Raw genomic sequence first — 21364 nt, 5'->3', positions numbered from 1 at the left:
AAGGGTACTAAGCTATAAACTTTCAGGCGAACCATTTTAGTTCTGTAATACTCTAAGGAACTTGTCTTATTTTGTGCCCAATAAAACAAGTCAGACACTATCAGGAAACAAAGCACATGCTGCATAGTCAAGAGTGTGGTGCTGGAAAAGCACAGCCGGTCAGGCAGCATCCAAAGAGCAAGAGAATCGACGTTTCAAGCATAAGCCCTTCATTTCCATATGCTGTATAGTCATTGCTGATAAATGCAGATCAATTCCATACTTAGCCAAAATCTCCAACATCATCACCCTCATCATCTGTTGCATAATTGTAAACTACAAAATGGAGTAAGAATGAAGTGGTGTAGTGGTAATGTCATTGGACTAGAATCCAGAGACCCAGACTAATGCTCTAAGGAGATGGAGTGCATATCTGAAATAACTGCACAGAGGCCAGTATCCTGTCACCAAGTCACTTTATTTACATGTCAAAAAGTGTGGCCTGGAAAAGCTGGTCAGGCAGCATCTGAGAAGCAGGAAAGTCGAGGTTCCTGATGAAGAGCTTATGCTCGAAACGTTGATTCTCTTGTTCCTCGGATGCTACCTGACTGACCGTGCTTTTCCATGGCCACACTTTTTGACTCTGATCTCCAGCATCTGCAGAACTCATTTTCTCTCTTTATTTATATGTGCACAGTACACTGGCTGTGCCCACCCATCTCAGAGTCAAGAAACTCTGCATCTCCTGTATATACTATCAGCCAGGGCTCCCTTATTGGCCCAGGTTAACAACCCCAATCAAGGGATCACGCAGTCAGTAAGATCCACTTGTTTACAATCACTACAATATCCCATTGTGTTGGATGGTTCAATTTTTTCAATTATCAAACATCTGGAATTGAAACCTTAAAAAATAATGCAACCTTAAAATTATCATCAATTGTCATAAAAATGCATCTGGGTCACTAATATCGTTTACCAAAGGAAATCTGTCATCTTTACCTGATCTGGCTTACATGAGACTCCAGATCCATAGAAACTAATGCTTAACTGTCCTCTGAAATGACCTAGCAAGACATTCAGTTGTAGGTCAATTCACCATCGGCAACAAAGACTGGCCTTGACAGTGATGCCCACAGCCACGAAAGAATAAATTAAAGAAAAGGATGATGGTGGTGGAATTGCGAGAGGAGGAAAAGAAAATCAAATAGATGCATCTAGGTTTGGGTGTTACCTCTGGCAATGCCATCCACCTAATGTTTTTGCAAAATGTTTGTGACATGTTTTGACCTTATGAATGTAGTCCACATTCTCATTACTAATACTGATGCCTATATTTTGTACATTCTGCACTTTTCTTCCACATGCTTCTGTGAAAGACAGAGGTCCCTTCAGCCTGGAGGTTTCAGGAGCACAGGAAACAGTAAGATTTTCAGAATGGCTGAATGTCTGCTAGTGGATTGTGGCAACCCATGATCCGAGAACTCAAAAACTGCAGCATTTTGCTTCAATTGGTCTTTGTAGATATATTCTCATACAACAAGTGAATTTGATTTATACAGACAAAATCATCTTTTCTTTATATATCAACAGCAACCCTTTAAAACTATCAGTCAACAGCAGTTCCAGCCTTACTCTCTGTATTGATGCTAATGAAGGAGAAGTTTTTATCTGATCACATTCAGTAAACACAGCCAGCTGCAGGAACAGTCGCTAACTTGCTGATCTAAGGAAACTTAGATTTACCACTAATTATCAGGTGATATTGAGGCAGATTTTTCTGTGTTACTGCATGCAAGTGCATCATATTGCTAGGAAGGGTGCATGGAGAGAAATTGAATGAGGAAGATTAGAAATCTTTAAAAGAAACCCATTTCTTTTTCTCATTTGTATTCATGGTCCTAAAACTGGGCAAAGTCCCTGCTAAATGAACAATCATCATTGCTTGTTTTTCTGTGTTATGCAATTAGGCAATGTCGGAATTCATTAATTAGAAAACTTGCACCTTTTTTTAGTAGATGTTCCTTATTTTATTTTAAGAGCTAAGAATAGCATAGAACAGTCCAAATTATTCTTCCCAACACAGTCCCACAGTTACCCTATTGCACTATATCTGTACTGGTAGAAATTATGAACTGAATTTTCTCAAGATTTGGGTGGATCAATTTCAGGGAATTTTATGAAAGGTTTCTCACCATATGCTCCAGTGTGTTTTCTCACCCACATTTAAGCTTCTCACTTCATTACCTATACACTACATCCTATGGTCTAGAGACCGAAGGGCTTGCTGTTCCTGGGGCTTTCTCTGATTCCTGCTGCCAGTGCTATATTTAAAGCTCAGCTATACGCTAGAACAAACACTGCCAGCCAAGATGTGCCTTTCATAGTTCTGGTGTGGGAAGAATTGCCCCAGAGATCAACAACAGGAGCAAGTTGTCACCCCACTTTGCTAACATGGAACTGGACATCATGGTGGTTGGCATGCTGGAGAGGAGGACATTTCTCTCCAGAGGAGACCACACAATCAGATCCTGCCAGCCTAGTCTGAAGTTTCCACCCAGGTCAGTGCAATGTCAATGACCTGGAGGAATACTGGGTGCTGTCACAAAGAGGTTAATGATCTTTTGCGCTCTACCAGGTTAAGTGCCACCATCTTCAATCTGACATTTGCACTTACCTTCTGCTACTCCACCTATCCTCTCTCAAAACCCATGACCTACCACTCTCACTACTTATGCAGTTCCCTCAATAACTTTCACCCACCCCATTCTCCCAAACTTTATACATCCTCTACATTTCCTACTCACTCACTGAAGACTCCTCGTCGTCATCTTTCCTCCACTTGCACCAACACTAACAGTTGTGCCAGCCATTGTCATTTTACTTAATCCTTGTAGTCTCTTACTTTAGGAGAAAATGGCTCATAAAACAATTGAGAGGGACAGGATAGGTGGTGGGGTGCCTAGTGTTCATCTGATCCAGAAGCTTGTGGGAGAGGATAAAGACCACTTGTGGTATGCTGAGACTTTTATGTCCTGGAAACAAGTAGAGTTCATTGTCAGGTGCCGTATTGTTCTCCTATTATCACTGCTGTGAATGCATATGTAACATGGCTAAGTTTCTACCCCTATTCCACAACTCAGTCTGTCTCTTGTCTCAAGCAGTATCTGCACAGAGCCATTCTGAAGAGAGCAGCCAACACCTCCTCCTTCATGTCTGAGGAAGAAGACACCAATCTCTCAGAAGTAGCACCAACAAGGCTATCTCCTGTAACCTCAACCAGCTCAGATACTGACACCTTGTTGGGCGCTTTAGCTCAATTAGACTTCAGAGTATTTTGGTGACCACATCGGTGCCATGTCTCCACAGGTGGCTGAGGAAGAGATGCCCCAGGTTGCAGGCAATCAGAAGATTGCCAGAAACCAGACATCTAATCAATCTCAGGCAGGAGATGACCCCATAGTGTCAACCATTAATAAACTGCATTGGCTGACACAGAATCAGCATGCAGGTTTGTCTGAGAAACTTTGGAAACTGAATTGAAGATTGGAGGAGTCCATCGATGCCATCTGTACTGTTTTGGCACTGGCACGCATGCATCTGGCTGTCTCCATGGACAGTTGGGTGGGTGCTATGGAAAGCCAAGCCCAGCACTCTCATCGTCTGCTGGATATGCTCAGCACCAACTGGAAGGCAACAGGGGTTTGAGGGACTTTGACCTCAATCCTGGTGCCCCTTCCTCACATGGAGACAAAGTAGTGGCACCAGTGGAAGGGGAACCATATACAAGGCTCTCAGAAACCTCCTGTCAGGCCACTCCAGACCTAGCCACTCCATCACCACCCTACATGTGACCAAAGCCATTGTGGATGTTCAAGCAACAGAAGGTGAGCCTGTTTCTGGCCAGGATTCTTGTCTCGACTTTCAAACCACAAATGCTCCTGGGTTCACCTGCTGAAAGCTCCAAGGCCAACGGCTCCATGTTAAGACAGTCTCCCTCCTCCCCAGCTGCAGACTCTGAGACCGAACCTAAACAGAATGGGAGGAAAGGTGAAAGAAGGCAGATAGCTGGCAAGGGTGAAAGGTCATCCAAATTGGAATTGTTCTGTAAATATCTGTTCATTTTTCGTTATCAGCTGTGTTGTTATTTTAACTCCAGCTACTACAATGAAGGTATAAAGGCTACCCATCCACATGGCCACATGATTTTCTAACCCTATCTGAAGAGTGGCTATTCTTTCTGTAACACCCTTAGTTGCAGGAAACTTTGTCATGATTGAATGATGGGTTAGCAGATGTAGTGAAGGCTTCCAATGGTTTGCAACCATAACTTTTGTTAAATAACAGAAAAAGCAAAGAGAGAAAAAATCATATTTGTAATTGGGATTAAACATGTATTCTGACCTTTGCAGCTTCAAAACATTTACAGCCAGTGAAAGCTGACATCTTGCAACTCAAATCCATCAAAAGCAATTGCCAAATGAGCCCTGCCTGACCAACAATACTGTGTTGTAGAATGGCGAAGCTGATGTTATTTCTGATGAATGTCCTCATTTTCCTATTCGATACAATGCAGCGTTTCTCATAGATCCTCATTGTCCATCACATGGCCTCATTGTATCCTCTAGTTCTCTGGAGCAAAGCATCTAAGGATTAATTCATGCCTTCTTTCTGTATTGTACTGCAAGGAACCACCCTAGACTTCACCAGGATGGGAAGCTTATGCTGAGGACTCTTGTTGGTCACAGGAGAAGGTGGAGATACATTGGGTGTAAAGACATGGCATTTTGATTCCTACTTCTCTACAGACTATAACGTCAGGGTGCCTCTCTCATCTGCGGATTTTTACAAGAAAGATGAAGGATCTGGTCAGCAGAGATGGGTTGGACCGAAGGGTCTGTTTCTGTGCTGTACATCTCTATGACTATGACTCAGGGTCTTCTGCGTATTAATTGAGGGTCTTCTGCGTATTATGATAGCACCTTCAGCTGGAATTGCTACATTCAGAGACTGTTACACAGGCACTATAGGTTGAAGTTGGTCTGGGACTTCCAGATGCATGTGTTCCTCATCCATTTCTGTGGATGCTTTTAATGCAACGGCCACAGAGATGACAATAACTTCTTGCCTGGATCCATTGGAGATGGTTCCAATTAGCCCATATGTGGGTAATGTGACCAACAAAGTAACTCCTCAGTAATGTGACTATTTAGCAGTCACAGTACATACACACCACATTTAAATATTGTCAGCAAAACATTCAGACATATGAAGCCCCCCCCCAACAAGTTCAGGGAGGGGGCAATGGGATGTTTCTATATGGATCCTACATGCCTTAAACTAATTTAGATGTATGCTGCCCAAGCCATTTGGCACACAGTTTGGAGATTCTAAGAGCATTAGGAACTCATATGTTGAGATGCCTCCTTTCACAAATACAGTCCCCTCCTTATCTGCCTTCAATCCCCATGACTGACTTCCCCAACTCTGTCCAGCACACCAGTGGTCCCTGAAAACCCCTGTTAAAGTTCAGTGAACAGACACCCAGGATTGACTGTCCCTCAAAGCTGACAGACCTGCAAGGCCATCTCTGAACGTGATCACCCTGACCCCTGATTGAGAGCTGTACATTTGCGAATTTTGAGAAGGTTTGTAGTTCAGATTGATGGTGAGTATGTAAGTTAACTCGCTACCATAATACCATAATACTGAGTAGTCTGGAAGTCATTTCTGATATGTCTTTGATGTAAGGTAATGTGGCTATAGTTTTGGTTGGTAGTGAGCGCTTGTTTGGGTTTGTTTCTGAGGAATTGGCAGTTTGTCCATTTTTCTTGAAAACATTGTATAGATACTTCCCTTCTGCTTTTTGTAGTTCTTGAGTACTGCAGTGTGATGTAGCTCATTGAAATAATGTCTTGATGCAGCTCTGTTTGTGGGTGTTGGGATGATTGCTTCTGAAGTTAAGTATTTTAACTCCAGCTACTACAATGAAGGTAGACAGACTACCTGTCCATATGTCCACATGATTTTCTAACCCTATCTGAAGAGTGGCTATTCTTTCTGTAACACCCTTAGTAGTGGGAAACTTTGTCATGATTAAATGAGGGGTCTGTGTTTGTTGTTTTTCTGTAGACGCTGGTTTGAATCTCTCAGTTAACCTTACATTTAACTGTCACATCTAGGACAGTCACATCTGTTGTCGTTCTCGTCCTCTTTTGTGAATTTTATACCTGTCAGGATATTGTTGATTGTGTTGTATGTTTCCTCTAATTTGTTCCGTTTTGTGATGACAAAGGTGTCACCCATGTAACTGACCCAAAGTTTGGGTTGGATGGATGGGAGGGAAGCTTGTTCAAGATAGGAGATCTGCATTCAGGTCAATCATGATCTTATTTAATGGTGGAGTAGGTTTGAGGGGTGGAGTGGCCTACACCCATTTTCAACTTATATCTTCATATGTTTGTATTATAAATTATTATTTTTAAAAAATATAATGAATAAATTTGACATTTAAAAAATATAAAACTATTGTTTCAGGATCTGAGAGATTGTCTAATACTAATTATGTTTGATGTTCCCTTTGAAATGTAGTTGTTTTGTTTGACCAGTTTTCTCAGTACATGGTTCCTTTAAAATATTTTGCTGACCATTCATACATGCTATAAATTACAAAACTAGGCACGCACTGGTCCTCACAGGCTATTGCATGACTGTTCATCTGCACAGGCCACAGATTGTAACTTTAAATTACAATCACAATTGCAAGTTTTTCAAAGGTTGTTGCAGAGAAACTAAAACATAAGAAATGGAAGTTTCACATTAAAACCAGTGATTTCTGAGATTTCCATTTAAAAGGACTTCAATAATACACTCTTGGAGCAATACAGAATTACAGACAGCAGCTTCTGGATTTCCATGTTAAACTGCAGATATCCCAACTTGCTGTCAGTTTCACCCGATTATGATGCCAAATACTGACAATTGTGCTGTCATTCCAACTGCAAAATCTGGACCATTGTCTCTCTCATATACTCTACTCGAAGGTGCGACACCCATCAGCTGCCATGTTTTAGATGTTGCTGTTACATACTTTTGATCAATTACTCCAGTTTTTATTTTGCTGGAATTGCTGGAAGCACACAGCAGTAATACATCAAATAAAATCTTTAAATTCTGCAGATGTACTTATCTCAGATTTACAACAGATGCAGCATTTTGCGCTTTGACTGGCCCCAATTTTCTTCCTTGTATTCTATGTATGTACATATTTTAGTGAAATTTCTGTAAGGTTTTAATTTCATTGATTTCCTCTTTCCTATTTGCTTTCTGAAATTTTTGCTTCTTATTACATCTTAAGCACTTAGTCACATGTCAGGCAATCAACACTATTTAATTAAATTATTTATCCCTTTTAATGAATTTGATAGTTAAACCAAGTGTATCATATAAATTGCATATGTGATAGTTTCAAGTATGATGCATTTTTTATGCAGTACAGACATGCACTAGATGCAAGACTTTTAATTATATACATACAGCTAAAAAGCCATTTTAGTCTGTAATCCTCTTAATGGCTTTCAATAAACACATTTTTACATTTGCCCCACAATATTAATCTATGAATGTGCACAGGTGTCCGAGCAACCAAATGAGAACAAATAGCACTATCATTTTCATATTGAAATAAAGGATAGCCATTAAAATTTGTTGCCTCATGACAGCTACAACAAACACATTTTTAATAATCTTCTGCATAACCATGAAGGTATGACTTATATTTGCTTTCCCTCAGTGGGAAGATAGCCAAATGGACTGTGTCTTTTTTAACTGGCAATATTTCTAGTTTCTGTACATTATCTAAACTTACTTCAAAGGAATTGATGTCAGGAATTTCTTTGGGGGTTCTCTTAGCCAAGATCTATAATTGGCAGAACTCCCATCGATGTGGCTCATCCACATCCTTTGCAAATCGTTCACTTTAAGTTTTGATACCCAAGCTTAAAAGGAATAAAGGCCAGAAATTTGCAGTGTCAGGAAGAGTTTTAAAAATGATATCAGGACACAAATGTGGAAATCCTAGCCCCATTTTACAAGGGGCCAATTTTTGTCAGCATGGGGGAGATTCATACAGGTGCAAAATCCAAACTTTGCAGGACAATTTTAGCCTAATGCCAAATTTGGCTGTTGCAAGGGCCTTAACATGCACCGTGCAAGTAATACATTTTAGTGAAGTAGATGAAAAGGTATTGAGGCCTTTTGAAGAAGCTAATCATGAGAGTTACAAGTACGAACCGCAGGATCGTTTTGATTGATAGATGATCTAGTGCAGGTGAGAAAAATAATATGATCACCTGTTCCACAGGAATTCCTTTTTTGCATTTCCTAGGGATTGGTCTTGTGTAATTATGAATACTTGGCAATGTCAAGCAGAGTAGAATCCCGACAGTGTGGAGGCAGGCCATTCAGCCCATCAAGTCACACCAACCCTCCGAAGAGTATCCCACCCAGACCTAGCTCCCTACTTTATCTCTGTGATCCTATATTTACCATGGCAAATCCATGGAGCCTGTATTTACCTGGACAGTGAGCGGAAACCGGAGCACCCCAGGGAAATCTATATAGATATGGGGAAAATATGCAAATTCCACACAGCCACATCTGGGGTGGGTGGGTGGCAGGGGGCGGGTGGTGTGGGTATTATACAGCCATGGCTGACAAAGGAAGTCAGGAAATGCTTCATTGAAAAGAGATAACCTATAAAGTGGCTAAGAGCTCTGTGAAATCAGAAGATTGGGAAGACTACAAAAACAGAGGATAACAAAGAGAGAAGTAAGGAAGGAGAGGATCAAATATGAAGGTAAGCTAGCCAGTAGTATTAGAAATGATAATAAAAGTTTCTTTCAATACATAAGAAATCAACAAGAGGCAAAAGTAGAAATTGGGCTGCTTCAAATCGATGCAGGAAGGCTATTGATGGGAGATAAGGAAATAGCTGAAGAACTTAATAAATACTTTGTGTCAGTCTCCACAGTGGAAGACATGAGTAATATCCCAACAATTAAGGAGAGTCAAGGGGCAGAGTTGAGCATGGTAGCCATTACAAAAGAGAAAGCTCTAGAAAAGCCTAAAGGTCTAAAAATTGATAAATCTCCTGACCCTGATGGGCTACATCCTAGAGTTCTGAGGAAGGTGGCTAAAGAAATAGCAGAGGCGTTGGTTGTAATCTTTCAAAAATCACTGGAGTCGGGGGAAGTCCCAGATGTTTGGAAAATCACTGTTGTAACCCCCTTGTTCAAGAAAGACTCAAGACAAAAGATGGAAAATTATAGGCCGATTAGTCTAACCTCGGTTGTAGGTAAAATTCTAGAATCCATCGCTAAGGATGAGATTTCTAAATTCTTGGAAGTACAGTGTCAGATTAGAATAAGTCAGCATGGATTTGGAAAGGGGAGATCATGCCTGACAAACCTGTTAGAATTCTTTGAAGAGGTAACAAGTAGGTTAGCCCAGGGAAACCTAGTGGATGTTATCTACCTGGACTTCCAAAAGGCCTTTGATAAGGTGCCTCATGGAAGGCTGCTGAGTAAGGTGAGGGCCCGGGGTTTCGAGGTAAGTTACTGGCATGGATTGAGGATTGGCTAACTGACAGAAGGCAGAGAGTTGAGATAAAAGGTTCTTTTTTGGAATGGCAGCCAGTGACAAGCGGTGTCCCGCAGGGTTCAGTGTTGGGGCCGCAGCTGTTCACTTTAGATTAGATTACATTACATTACAGTGTGGAAACAGGCCCTTCGGCCCAACAAGTCCACATCGACCATCCGAAGCGCAACCCACCCATACCCCTACATTTACCCATTACCTAACACTACGGGCAATTTAGCATGGCCAATTCACTTGACCTGCACATCTTTGGATTGTGGGAGGAAACCGGAGCACCTGGAGGAAACCCACGCAGACACGGGGAGAATGTGCAAACTCCACACAGTCAGTCGCCTGAGGCGGGAATTGAACCCGGGTCTCAGGTGCTGTAAGGCAGCAGTGCTAACCACTGTGCCACCGTGCTGCCCACGGCGGCATTAGCATATTTATACATTAATGATCTGGATGAAGGGACTGGGGGCATTCTGGCGAAGTTCGCCAATGATATGAAGTTAGGTGGACAGGCAGGTAGTACTGAGGAGGTGGAGAAGCTGCAGAAAGATTTAGACAGTTTAGGAGAGTGGTCCAGGAAATGGCTGATGAAATTCAAAGTGAACAAATGGGAGGTCTTGAACTTTGGAAAAAATAATACAAGGACAGGCTATTTTCTAAATGGTGAGAAAATTCCTAAGGTCAAAGTACAAAGGGATCTCGGAGTGCTAGTCCAGGATTCTCTAAAGGTTGACTTGCAGGTTGAGTCCATGTTTAAGAAAGCAAATGTAATGTTGTCATTTATCTTAAGAGGGTTGGAATGTAAAAGCAGCGTGACTAGGTGGGAAATCTATAGCCTCAGTGAGAAATTTGTGATGAGGGTGACATTAAGGCAGCATTTGACTAAGTGTGGCATAAAGGAATTCAAGCAAAACAAGAGTCATTTAGAATCGGGGTGGTGGAGGGGGTGGTTGGTGGGGAGTGGGGATTGGGTGGATTTGGGGACTCCCCACTGGCTGGAGTCATGCATAACGAAAAGTAAAATGCTATTGATTAATCGAGGTCAGTCACCTCAGCCCAAGGAGACAACAGCAGGAGCTCCTCAGGGTAGTGTCCTTAGTCCAACTACTTTCAGCTGTTTTGTCAATGGCTTTCCTCCATCATAAGGTCAGAAATGGGGATGTCACTGATGGTTGTTTAGCACCATTGGGGACACATCAGGTATTGTAGCAAAACAGAACAAAGCCCAGTCTTGAGCTAATCAGTCACAAGTAACATTTGCACCACACAAGTGCCAGGCAATGACATCTCAAACAAGAAAGAACGTAACCATCGATCCATGTCATTCAATGGAATAGCCATTGCTGAATCACCCAATATCAATATCCTGTTGTTACCATTAACCATAAACCTTAAATATACCGGCCAGAAGCTAGGAATTCTGTGACAGGAAGCTTACTTCCTTTCTCCCTAAGCCTGTCCACCATCTACAAGGCATAAGTCAGCAGTTTGATGGAATAATCTCCACTTGTCTGGGTGAATGTAGCTCTAATAACACTTAAGAAGGTTAATAACATCTGTGAAAAAGTGTCGCTTGATTGACACTTGTTTTATCATCTAAAACACTCAGTCCCCTCACCACCAACACACATTAACAGCTGTGCATACCCATGGCCAAGATACACTGCAACAAATCCTTTAAAAGCATCTTGCAAACCCATGACCTGTGCTACTGAGAACAATAAGGGCAGCAGATGCATCGGAGCACAACCAGCTACAAGTTCTTTTCCAAACCACATACCATCCTGACTTGGAAATATATTGCCGTTCCTTCCTGATGCTAGATCAAAATCCTGGAACTTTCTTCCAACAACCATTGTGGTCATAAATACACTACAGGGACTTTGATGGGTCAAAAAGGTAGCTTTTCACCTCTTTCTTCACAGTATTGAAGGATGGCAATAAATATTGGTCCAGCCAGAGATATCTACATGCCATACAGAAAAACAAGAGTCAGATCTATCATCTGAGCTAATGGTTGTCATTCCCTTGCTGGTGCATTCCTTCAGTATATAGAAGTATTGGTGTGGAAACAGACTGCTCTGTAGCAAAAGGTCCTAAAGCCTGTTTTAAGTTCTCAATCCTTTCCATGTTGAAACTAGCCAAAGGTCTGTCTGGCAAGTGCATGTAGAGCTCCAAACCTTGGACATTTGTTATGGGGACTCTGTTCTACGTGGTTTTAGAGAGGCTATGGTCCTTATAATTATTTAGTCCTTTCATGGTGTTCCCATATTATCAAACATCCAACTTGCCTCCCTTCATTCTAATGTCCATCCTCTTCCAAGCATCAACGTGGCACTAGTCAAAATCTAATATGACTTCCACTGTGACTAAGACTATAATTTGTTAGCTTTGGTTACCATCTTCAACATATGCACAGTGCTTGACAAAATAGATTGCATCATCCTTCTATATTTCGTCTCAATTGTTCAGTTCAGTTGCATTGATTTAGTTGCATCCTACTAGTTTAAAAAAAGGAGTTCAAAATGTTTGATGCTGTAAACGTAATGAGAGAGGAAATTTTAACAGTTTACTATGCTTCAAAATGGATACATTACCACATCCAGGTAAAATGTATTCCAGGCTGCTAGCATAAGCAAAGCAGCAAATAAGGCAGCAAACACCAAGCGCAGCATAGGGGTGGCATGTTGGCTCAGTGGTTAGTACTGCAGCCTCACAGTGCCAGAGACCTGGGTTCAATCCCTGCCTCGGGTGACTGTCTGAGCGGGTGCTCTGGTTTCCTCCCACAATCCAAATATGTGCAGATCAGGCTAAATTGCCCATAGTGTTAGGTGAATTAGTCAGGGGTAAATATAGGGTCGGGGAATGGGTCTAGGTGGGCTACTTCAGAGGGTTGGTGTGGACTTGTTGGGCTTAAGGGCCTGTAGAGAATCTAATCTAATGGAAGCACTGACCAATGTCTGTGAATCCACTCTACTTACAGACATGGTGTGGGATGATAGTAGATTGTTAATATTGGAGAGTGAAGGCTCAATAATTGAGAAATTGTTAGACTAAATTCTTAGACAGTATTCATTGTCATTTAGAAGTTCAGTACATGCAGTATGTAGGCCCAGGCGTTGAGGTACCAACCTACAAGCTATGGGCAGATATCTTCATTGCCTTGTGGATACTCACAGAGTTACAGCCTATGGAAGTAAATCTTGCTAAAACATTTAGAGTCAAATGAATAGGCGGACTTATACCTGAACATGTTATCTCTGTGGCAACACCTGCAACCAAGTCTGTCAAATGTTAAGTTTTGAATTCCTTTAGACTCAATCAGGGAAATCGTTAATGGGCTTTGTGACAGGTCAGTGTCTCCACACATTTTCCTCAGGCTTGTTCTTTTTGAGGACACTCCAGTTTTGTGGCAGAGCATTAAGCCAACACAGGAAACTAAATCATGAGTGATATGCTGAACTAGATTGGTGTAGAGAGTGGGTGAAGCAGGATGTCACAGCAAGGGACCAGCATGTCTCAATGGTCAGTCACTGCCCACCACAGTTGGGCAGCATTTGACTAGGAAGGCACAACCAAATGCACCTGCTCAATGAGTTCTTGCAGGTTCAGAGTGTTTGCTCAAGAGGACAGAATCCATTGCATCAGGCAAACAAATTAATTAAACATTGCCAGCTATTTAATTAACAATATGTCCCTCTCTCACTAGCATCTTTACATACAGATGCAGAAGGACACCACTTCGACTGGGACAACATATCCATCCTAGGACAAGCCAAATAGAGACATGCATGAGAATTTCTAGAAGCATGGCATTCCAACCGGAACTCTATCAACAAACAGATTGACTTTGACCCCATTTACCACCCCTTGAGAAAATGAACAGGAAATGACATCACCACAGGAAATGACATCACCAACCCAAAGAAATCCAAACATATAAATAGAAAGCAAGAACCATGAGCAGTGCTTCATCCGAGGCTCACTGAAGATGTTACCTAGTAGGGTGACAAAACATCTGAAAACGAACCTTCCAGCTCAGTGAGCAAACCTACATCCAGAACCTCAACCTGAGCTACAAATCTTCTCAAACTTGCTATTTAATTAACAAGCTGGAACATCAGGACTATGTGCATTGGATTCACAGAAGATCCTTAACAGGGCAATAATGCCTATCAGTCAACTGTGATTGGCACAGAATATAAAAAAGCATTCTTGAAACACTCAGCAGGTCTGGTACTATCTTTGGAGAAGGAAACAATGGCTATGAATGTCTGATCAAATTTTGAAATGCATGGCAGGTATCAACATGCAGAATACCCCAACACCCTACACCCCACTACCGCCAATGGGAAAGCCCAGCCAACCTTGCGCCTATCAGAGCCCCAAATTGTCAGCCGGTAGGAGGTTTGTTGCATCAATTTGTGCAAAATTAATGTACTAACTCACATGAACTGTCAAATTAGAGGTATGCAGCTGCCGTGTATTGTAGCACTGCCTCAGATGTTGAGGCTGCTGTCTGCACAGTAATGCCAAAGTCCTGGAGCAGCAGACAAGGGATGAGTAGCCGGGGGTGGGAGGTGGTTGTTGCATTGCAGGATGAGGGTTGCAAGTTGAAGGGTCTCAGGAGTTGCAGAAGCAAGGACAGGCGGATGGCTTTCAGCAACTACTCCCGCGCGGTGGCACAGTGGTTAGCACTGCTGCCTCACAGCGCCAGAGACCCGGGTTCAATTCCCGCCTCAGGCGACTGACTGTGTAGAGTTTGCACGTTCTCTCCATGTCTGCGTGGGTTTCCTCCGGGTGCTCCGGTTTCCTCCCACAGTCCAAAGATGTGCAGGTCAGGTGAATTGGCCATGCTAAATTGCCCGTAGTGTTAGGTTAGGGGTATGGGTGGGTTGCGCTTCGGCGGGGCGGTGTGGACTTGTTGGGCCGAAGGGCCTGTTTCCACACTGTAAGTAATCTAATCTAATCTAATCTAAAATCTAATATAAAGGGTACAAGTAACATCCCAGAAGCAGCGATAATCCAGGGAATGGGGGGAGGAACTTAGTAAAAATAAAATCAGCAGCGAAGTGATAATAAGTGAATTGTGGCAACTGTGGGCTGTCAAGTGGCCAGTTCAACATAGGATCTGAAAAGAAGTGGCTAATGAGATCATTGATTTTAATTTTTCAAAACTCCCTTGATCTGGAGACAGTCTCATGATATCGGAAGATAACAAATGTAACTCCTTTATTCAAAGAGGAAACTATCATTAAAGAATTTATAGTGGGGCATATAGATAAATCCAAGATAATTGAGCAGAATAATATGGTTTTGTAAAAGGAAAATCATGTTAACCAAACTATCGAACATCTTTGAGGAGGTAATGTGTATTGTAGATAAAGGGGAACTGCTGGATGTACTATACTTACATTTCCAGAAAGCATTTGCAAAGGTGCTGTAATAAAGCTAAATAAAAGTTCTGGTTTAGGATGCTGACATGAATAGAAGATTCACTGGCTAGCAGGAAGCAGAGAATAAGTATAAATGTGTCTTTTTCAGGTTGGCAAGATACAATGAATGGTGTGGCACATGGAGTGGTGCTTGGACCTAAACTGTTTACAAATTACATAAATGACTTGGATGAAGGGATGGTATAGTTGCCAAATTTGCCGATGATGGAATGAGAGGTAGGAAATTAAGTTGTGAAGAGCATAAGGAGGCTACAAAAATATATGGATAGGTTAAATGAGTATGAAAAGATCTGGCAAATAGAGTATAATGTGGGAAATTGTCTATTTTGGCAGGAAAAATAAAAAGAGGCACATTATCTAAATGGTCAAGGCTAAGAGAACTCTGAAATGCAGAAGGATGAGTGTCTTTGCACATGAATCGCAAAAGACTAATATCCAAATACATCAAGTAATTAGGAAATATTATCATGTGTTGTGAGGGGAGTTGAAAATAAAAGTGGGAGGATTACGCCTCAGTTATAGAAGGCATTGGTGACATTGTATCTGGAGTACTGCGTGTACTACTGGTCACTTCATTCAAGGGAGGACCTAAATACATTAGAGACAGCTCAGAGAGGATTTATCTGCCAAATGCCTGGAATATGTGGGTTGTTTCATGAAGAAAGGTTGGACAGACTATGTATGTATCTACTGGAGTTCAAAAGAGTAAGAGGTGACTTGATGGAAACATATAAAATCCTGAGGGCTCTCAACAGGGTAAATGTGGACATGTTTTCTCCTGTGAAAGAAACCAGCACTAGGGGTCACCAGTTCTTCTAAAGGTCAGAGATCACTATTTAAAACAGGAAAGAGGCAATATGTTTATCTCAGATGGCTGGGAGCCTTTGGAGCTGCCTTCCTGAAAACACGCAGAAAACGGTGTTCTTGAGTATTTTTAAGGCAAATGTTGATAATTGTTTGTTAAGCAAGGGAATAAAGGATTATCAGGGTTTGGTTGGAATGCAATTTGAGATTGTAATCAAGGCAGCCATGATTTCACTGAACGGTGGAGGGGCTGAATGCTCTTTTTTTATGTTTGCATGTAAGTGCGAATCCCTGAAAGAAATAAATTATGCATTCATCTGGCAGGATAAGGAAATGTGTGAGAAAAATGCAGGCTTCACTGTTAAGACCTCATTCCTGTCAATGACAGAAAAAATAAATAGTTCATAATCTGTTGTCTTTATCCATGTGTCAACTCAATAAGGGCCAATTAATCTCAGTGAGTATCCATGCTCCAACTCTGTGGTCCCCTGCAGAGGCAAAAGACAACTTCAATGACACAGAATCCCAAAGTCAGAAAATCTTTGCCCCCTGGGGGATGTCAGTGTGAGACTGAATACAGACCATGAATCACATCCCTCCTGCCTCAGACATCATGGACTGTGGAAGTTAAATGTGAATGGTCAGAGACTAATTGAGCTTTCCTGCTACCACAAACTTCGTATGACACCTTCTTGCAGAATGAACAATGTCTAAGTTGTCCTGGAGTCATTCAAGATCAGAACAAAGCCAGCAGCTGGATGTGGTTATTACCAGATGTGACTGATCAGCATTCTCAACATATAACTCCCCAGTGCTCACCAGGGTTAGAATACAATCTTGGAGGTTTTGTTTTAATTCAAAGCAGAAATGCCATTTTCATATCAATGACAACCATACTGTCTGTCCAGGTTAAAACAAAAAAATCACAATTCAACACAGTCCAAAGCTGTGCACATTAAGGGGATTGGCCATCCTAAATTGTCCCTAGTGTCCAGGGATGTGCAGGCTAGGTGAGTTAGCCATGGGAAATATAGGAGTAGGTCTGGGTGGGATGCTGTTTGGAGGTCAGTATGGGCTGGATGACCTGCTTCATAGGGATGCTATTCTATGATTCTTAAAAATTGTTGATGGAGCTCTTTAGGATGCTCATAGCATGTCACTGCTATGTATGAATACAATTGGTCTCTTTAAAGGAATGTGAATTATGAATACCCTCTACTCTGTGATCATGTATGAAACAGGAGCCAAATTGAAAGTACCAAAAGACTATTTTGGCACTGTGCAGTATAAGTTGCATATAAAGTTAGTTCTCAGAGAAAAGTGATGTAATCTACAATGCCATCCAACACAGATCTTTCATAATAAGCATTCAGGAGCTTTTATGTACAAAATACATTATGATCCAGGAATAAGTAGGAGCATATTAGAAAATATGTGAAAATACAAAACAAGTCAGTACACATAGGGTTAATAGATTGTTGCAATGGCAGCTACACCATAGTAACTGAGATATTCATCAAGTCTGAAAAGTTCTTTGCTATATCACTTAAGTTATACACAAACTTAATCCCTCCACCTTTCAGTTTCAGTACAAGATATCTAATTAATTGAGGATTAACAAAGGACCCAAAATATTGTATTTCCAGCATTCCTTATCCAACATTAAATTAATCAATCCAGCATCAGTGAATCCATGATTCTGAGCTGAAGTGGAAATGGAATAACCAATACCAGGAGATATTACTTTTAATGAAATTAGAAATAAACTAATTAGTGCAACAAATAGGTAACAATTAAAAAGGTAACAACTTTGCTGGTGTGGCTTGGAGAAAAATCCAAGTATATGAAATCAGTAGTTATGGTGAACATTTCATAATTTGCTTAATTGTTAAAAATGGGATTTGGCCGGAATTGTGAATTGCAATGCTATCTTTTCTACACTAAAACATAATTAAAGTCAATCATGAACAGTTGAGACTAAATACTTTTTAAAGTAAAGCAGGTTCCAAAGACTTTTGTCCCTGGCAGATATCAGGGACACAATTTCCAGGGCATGCATAGGACTTTTAGAAAGATGTGAGGGGAACTTATTTGAGAAGAAGTCAAAATTTCAATTTTCCCAGCAGTGAATTAAACTTCTCAAAGGTTTTCAGGCAGGTCAGCTTTTCCAACTTCCATAGTAGCGATGATGCTTTGTATTTATTAGAAAATCATGAATACTCATTAAGATCCAACACCTTTGGAATTATATTCACGGGGGATGCAAAAATGAACATGTTCACAAGCCCACGTCTAAATACGCAAGCCAGGGTATATTGCTTCCTCCCAGCTCTGTTGAACAAACCATTAATCCATTATTCAGCTGCTTCAGAAATAAGCTGTTTCAGGATGTAAGTTTCCTTGCTGAGCTAGGTTTGTTTTCAAACATTTCATCACCATACTAAGTAACATCATCAGTGAGCCTCCGCTGAAGCACTGGTGTGGCCCACTTTTTATTTATGTGTTTAGGTTTCCTTGGGTTGGTGAGGTAGTGTCCTATGGTGATGTCATTTTCTGTTCTTTTTCTCAGGGGTGGTAAATGGGATCCTCGTCAATGTGTTTGTTGATAGAACTCCAGTGCGATTGCCATGCTTCTGGGAATTCTCATGCGTGTCTCTTTTTGTCCAACTGGAACTCTATCAACAAACACATTGACTCGGATCCCATTTACCAACCCCTGAGAAAAAGAACAAGAAGTGGCAACACCAGAGGAAATGACATCACTACAGGACCAACCCAAGGAAGCCTAAACACATAAATAAAAAGTGGGCCATACCACCAGTGCTTCACCAGAGGCTCAGTGATGATGTTACCTAATATGTGATGAAATATCTGAAAATAAACCTTCCAGCTCAGTGAGCAAACTTACATCCAGAACCCCAACCTGAGCTACAAATCTCAAAACTTGCTAATAAGCTGTTTATTTCACAAACATTTCAGTGTTAGCATTGAAGGCTCTCAAGGTTCAACAATCATGAGAAGGCATATTCATACACATTCTGGCTTCTTTAAATGCTTCCAGTGTTGGGGTGATTGCTCTCCATGTTTAACAATTGAGGAGAAAGCACATTCAATGGTCATTGGATTTACAGTAATAGGATTATTACAGTTAGAGATGAAGGTTGATTGGGTGCATTAGCTTGTACAATCAAGACAGTCAGATTGATTCATTCAAATGAATCTGATTGGGGGAGACAAATGTGCCTGAGTTTAAGAGGGGGATGGGCTTAAATGGAGCATTAGCTTAAATGGGGGTGAAATCAAAAAGGGGCATCAATAAAAGATGTTTACAGAAAGGTGGGGTAGGTTGGGTACAAAGGAGAAGAAGGGAAAGCAACTTAAATGGTATTGCTGTCAAGGGATATTTGAAGGATCCTGGGGAATGGAGGCAAAAAATTAAACTGGGATTAAAAGGACAAAATCAAACTAATACAGGCAATTGGCACAGTCAACGATGTGAGGCTGGATATTAAGTGAGATGCAACATGGGAGGGAGAAAAGGCAGTGGAGTTGAATGAGCAGAGGAGTGAGGCTGAATATCCAGACATCTGGGTCTCTAAGAAAGTAGCATCCTGGAGAGAGCAGGGAATTCAAGGAAAATACTAAAAGGGCTGATTTTATGATAGGGAGATTGAAGAAAGAGCAGAAAAAAATTGGAACTGGTAAAGCCAGCCATAGAGAGATGATGCTTAAAAGAATAAGGGTAGAGTGGGAAATACTGTAGTCAAATAAAGTAATGCACAAATTCCATAAAAGTGATTCTGAGAATCCAAAACATAAACGGAAGGAGCTCCAGGTTTGTTTGCAAGGAAGTGAAGTGAATAACACCTCCCGCCCTCTGACAAAAGAAGTAATTGAGTCCAAAACTGGAAATGTAGGTTGTGCAAGTACAGTGTGAATGAGTTTGTATTGAAGGAAAACGATAAGGTGTAAACATATAAAGTTATCTCCCATCATGTCCAGTCAATCACTAACCCTTCACAAGAAGTGAAACTAAGATTTACCAGTAGTACTCATGTTGGTGGTTGGTCATTCAGGCCTCTGCATATGCAAGTTAGCAACACAGTGACTGAACTGTTTGGCTATCTAATATCTTAATATTTAAGGACTGCATCACAGTAGATAACGAAGGGCAAACCTTTAAAATTCACATTGTTCTATTTGACACTTGTATGCCAAGTAACATGAAGATAAAAAAACATAAATGTCTTGCATAGGGAAGCATCAGGGAAGGGAGAACTAGTCTTGGGGTATGGAGTATGCACCCCTTCATGGACCACCAAGTATTTAGGATAGGAGTTGGGAAGTCACATTGCAGCTGTACAATACATGCATTAGGCCACTTTAAGAATACTGCATTCAATTCTGGTGTAGGATATAGGAAAGATGTTCTGAAACTTGAAAGGGTTCAGAAAAGATTTACAACGATGTGCCAGGGTTGGAGGGTTTGAGCTATAGGGAGAGGCTGAATGAAATGTGATATTTTCCCTGGATTGTCAGAGGTTGATTTGGGTTACTTTATAGAGGGACATGCATAGGGTGATTAGCCAAGGTCTTTTTTCCAGGTTAGCAGAGTCCAAGACTGAAGTGTCTGTTTCTGTGCTGTACACCTCCATGACTCTATGAATTAGAGATCTGTGTGGCATCACCGAACCAGCATTACACAAGAGCATTTGTGAAGTTACCTAAACGCTTTATAGAAAAGCAGTAACATTTGTCCATTTCACATGGATCCACCAAGCTGCCCAACAATTAAATTTCCAGTTCTTGCTTGATTCCCACAGGTACAAGGGGCTATCAATTGCATACATAAGCTACTCAGATCTGCCTTGTATCATTTGCATATCATCCATTAGGGTAGTCAATGGCCTACTAATCCAGAATAATATTCTGGGGACCTGGGTTCAAATCCTGTCACGGCAGATGGTGGAATTTGAATTCAATAAAAATTTAGAATCAAGATTTTAATGGTGACTATAAGTCAATTGTTGGAAAAGCCCATCTGGTTCACTAACATACTTGAGGGAAGGAAACTGCCATCTTCACCTGGTCTGGCCTACATGTGACTCCGGACCCACAGCAATGCAGTGAACTCTTGACTGCCCTCTGGGCAATTAGGGATGGGCAATAAACGCTGATTCGGCTAGCGAGTCTCATCCTGTGATTTAAAGAAAAAAACTGGATTTCATTCCTTCAGTCTCAGAGACAATTAATGGAATCATGGAAATGAGAATTGCAAGAGATTGTTTGGCCTGTGGTGTCTCCACTGACTCTTGAAATGAATATCATGACTTAGAGCTATTCTCCTGTTTTTTCTCCATCACCCCTTACATTGCTTCTATTTATATAAAATCATCTAATGTCCTTCTGAAGTTTTCCCACCCAACAGATTCCCGCAGGTGTACATCCATTATTAAGGGAACATTCTGAACAACTCC

This window comes from Chiloscyllium plagiosum, unplaced genomic scaffold (assembly GCF_037043375.1).
Source record: "Chiloscyllium plagiosum isolate Xiang-an unplaced genomic scaffold, Cpla_swu_hap1 HiC_scaffold_8, whole genome shotgun sequence".
In the NCBI taxonomy this organism is placed as follows: Eukaryota; Metazoa; Chordata; class Chondrichthyes; order Orectolobiformes; family Hemiscylliidae; genus Chiloscyllium; species Chiloscyllium plagiosum.
The sequence above is the reverse complement of the archived record's forward strand: the minus strand, read 5'-3'. Positions refer to the sequence as shown.